Source organism: Limulus polyphemus, unplaced genomic scaffold (assembly GCF_000517525.1).
Source record: "Limulus polyphemus unplaced genomic scaffold, Limulus_polyphemus-2.1.2 Scaffold5467, whole genome shotgun sequence".
NCBI lineage: Eukaryota > Metazoa > Arthropoda > Merostomata > Xiphosura > Limulidae > Limulus > Limulus polyphemus.
In genome coordinates this window covers 62,011-65,647 of record NW_013671077.1, presented here as the reverse complement: position 1 = coordinate 65,647, position 3,637 = coordinate 62,011, and the positions used below count along the sequence as shown (strand labels likewise).

At 31.5% G+C, this 3,637-nt stretch overlaps 1 protein-coding gene across 4 annotated transcripts in view; it reads left to right on the top strand.

The window, feature by feature from the left end:
- The first annotated feature begins 775 nt into the window (after positions 1-775).
- LOC106472614 (actin-related protein 8-like) overlaps positions 776-3,637 on the top strand; it is a 47,474-nt gene continuing 44,612 nt past the window's right edge. For 3 of the 4 annotated variants that reach the window (XM_022401162.1, XM_013933265.2, XM_022401163.1), the window contains exons 1-2: positions 776-811; positions 1,969-2,081. The gene's annotated coding sequence lies outside the window, so the exon portion shown is untranslated. Of the gene's footprint in view, positions 812-886; positions 949-1,968; positions 2,082-3,637 lie in introns of those variants that run through there. The other variant, XM_022401161.1, reaches the window with a different exon arrangement.

Sequence of the window (3,637 nt, the reverse complement as noted above, 5' to 3'; positions counted from 1 at the left end):
TCTAGTAATCTCTCGACAATTCCCGAAGGTTCGAGAGAACGAGTCACGTGACCTCGCTGACGCAACAATATGTAAAATATACGTCTGGTAACTATTTCAAGTGAAAAAGTGACATTTTACTAAGGAAATGTTTGTGATTGTAAACGATCAAATGTAGAGAAATAGCGAAATTGCACTAAATGCTATAAACATTCTATTCGTGGACATGGCCCTAAAGAGGGAAGTAGAATCAATGTTTCAACCTAATGTTTTACATCGTGTTCAAACTCTGATTTAGTGAATACTATTATAGCATTTGACAGTTTATCATACAATAGTAAAGGAGAGAGGATGAGATCTAAATAGAACCTGACCCTCCCAGATCGCGCACAACGATCGAATTCCTATCCAGACACAGCGAAGTGTAAAATGAGCTTTCTAATGATTATAAACACATGTGTCAAGTAAGAACATGTGGCTTGTAAATCTCTAGGCTAAGTACAGAAGGTGAGCATATCACCTGACAAGAATTGGCACAATCCGTAACTTGTTTCTGCTGGATTCGGCCAAAGAACTTTGAAACTTACGTGTCAATAGGACAAGTAAAAGTACTTATTGTTTAGAACTCGTTTTAACATGTTACTTATTTTAACATATTTTCCATAATTCTTGCTGTTAATTTTAACACTATTTGCCAATTTTTTCTCAAACGACCTTTTTGATTTCCTATTTAACTAAATTCCTAGTATTTCAATTTTTGAAAATGTTATCCGTACCTTAATGATGCTACTAGAGGGTGCTTTTCTATGTTTATACCGCTTTATGCTTATGGGTATGGAAATATGTTAGAGAATTTGTGAATAAATTTTATTTAGGACGATTGGATAGAAAGTGAAATAAAATAATTATAAGGCTTTCCATAGTATTCCTTTTTTAGAGTTTCCAACTTTTGGATCTTTCCAGCATTGAGTATAGGAATATTGAACTTTTTTTCATGACTTGTTTTAACTAGTACTAATACTAATTTCATGATAGAAAAAGACGTATGTTCAAGAAGTCTTGATAGAAATGAATAAAAACCCTATAACTCGAGCTATATTTGTAGTTTATACCAATACTGGCAACAGTAGTAGTAGTAGTAACATAGCATAATGTTTAGGGACAATATAGGACGTGTTGGTCCATCTTGGTTGTCCCATCCTTTAAACTAAACTAAAACTGTTAAATAAATAAATTAAAAACAAATCTTAAAGCCAGCCCTTATCATTCATGTAGTTCTCAAGCTTTCTCCTAAAATCACTTAAATTTACTGCCTCCATAACATCTGAAGGCAATCCATTCTAGAGGTCAACCAGTTAGAAAAATAAAACTGTTCAGTCATAAGTTCAGTCTTTGCTTGTTTATTGAGTAATATGGTTAATTAGTTGGTAATAGCATTCACAGATGTTAATCGACACAACAATACACTGCTCGTTATACAAAGCCCAATTATCTGTTAGAATTGCTCTGCGCACTATACATGGACATGATTTTTCCTTGTAAGGCCAAAAAATATACTATGAACTATATGTGGGGTGGCAAATATTTGCAGTACTTTTGCCTAAGTGCCATTTATTTTAACTCTAGGGAAGACTTCTGTGAGGGTCTGGTTTACCTATGATTTAGCTTGTTTTTTTTCTAAGAGTGTCTTACTTAGATCATACCTGTCTCAAATTATATCTAAGGCCTCAGTTTAACTTCTGAAGGTACTAGCAAATGGTTGCTAGTTATTCCTCCCCCTTACTAACAAATTAGGGACTTCTACTAGCAGCAAATTTATTTTTCTCTAAAGTCAATTATAACTGTGTCTTTATTATTTTATTTATTAAGTTTTTATAAATAAATATATAATGTATATATATATATGTCTTTTATTCTGTTTCATATGTTTTTGAACATAAAAACTCATTTCATTTACACGTAACAATGTTTTTATTTTAACATTTTCAGGAAAGTTAAAAGATGTTTGATTTGAGTAGAAACTGGTGTATCTAGGACAGAAGTACCTGGATTGAAAACGCCTATAGTGTTCCACTGCCGATGAACCAACTTATACTAAAAAGGTATTTCATTATTAAAAGTTACTGGTTAAATTCAAAAACTGGTGAAGCATTAGAAGCCAATAGGCCTATCAGTTTTATTAATCATGGACAAATTAAGAGGAGTATGTAAGCAAAGATCTGCAGTTTACATGATCTCCATTGAGTGAAAAATACTTGGGCACAATATTTTTTATGTGATATCTTTATTTTTGCCTTCCCTGTGTAACCACTTGGACATAGTGTTTCTAACCATGTTGCCATAAAAACTGCACTGCAGAGGCCAGATGGTGTGAGTCTTAAATAGCTGGCCCACAAGATAATTGTCATAGCAACCAATAAAGCAACTTCAAATTGTGGTCACACTATCCCTGGGTAAGCTAATCTTGTGAAATGGGGATTACAAAAACACCACTGGTATCAAAAAATGAAATAATATTGTTAGTTATGGTAAACTTTTGTATTCAGAATCTTGCAACATAAATGACTGAAATGGGTGGCTCTTGAGTACATTGATACTTAACAATAGAACCTGCAAATCTTCATTCTGAAATGTGTACTTGTTGGTTTTATTTTATCCTTCTGTGTTTTACAAGCAGTGTTATGCAGCATAATGTATTGTACCACTGTCATATAATTTGTCTTTATCAGTATTATATTCAGAAAGTTAATGGCAGTATGAGCTTTCGTACTTGAAACCCTAATTTTAACCCACATATTCTTGAGGAGTATTAGAAAAACCTAGCACCTGAAAAATAAATGAAAGTAAATAAACGCTTAAACACTTATTGAACTGATTAATAGAACAGAAAACACAAGAGATCAGGTTTATGTTTGACTGCAGCTTCATTACTTCTGAAATCCTTCTCCAGATTAATGAACTTGATAATAACTCTTCAGAGGACTACATATTATATCAAAAGAAAATTAAACAAATATTCACAGCTTCATGGAGATGCTGCGTAAACATTTGCAAGAAAGTACCCTTACTATTTCACTGTTGCAAAATAAAACAGAATGAAAGAATACTTGATTTTCAAAATGAAAAATAATAGCCTATTTACTGAATGATATAAGTTGAGTAACAGTTAAAATCAATCTTTTTGATTTACGTGTGCCACACACTACTTTTATATTAAAATAAAAAGTGATCATTTTCAGATAGATCTTATATTAAACTTTGGAGCCTCTTTAACCCTTCCATTATGGGCTGGGTGGAATCCACTCAGCTCGTAACCACGAAAGTATCCATGAGAGTAATTATGCTATGATTTTTGATAATGTATGCATATCTTTGCAAAATTTTGCAGATTATTGGTAAACATTATATGGCTTTCATACATAAAATAACAGGTTTTTAAATTAAATATTAAGATTTTTTTAATTAAAGATTTTCTCATAAATTTTTTCTTTCAGAATGTTGACTATCCAACATGCAAAGTAATTTTGATTTTAAGATTAAAAATACTTTTATGCATTAGAATATTTTCAAATTTCACATGTGAAATTTTTATAACCTCCAGATAATTATAAATTTTTTTTCGAAAAAACTTTATATTTTATCTTTTATTTTCACTACT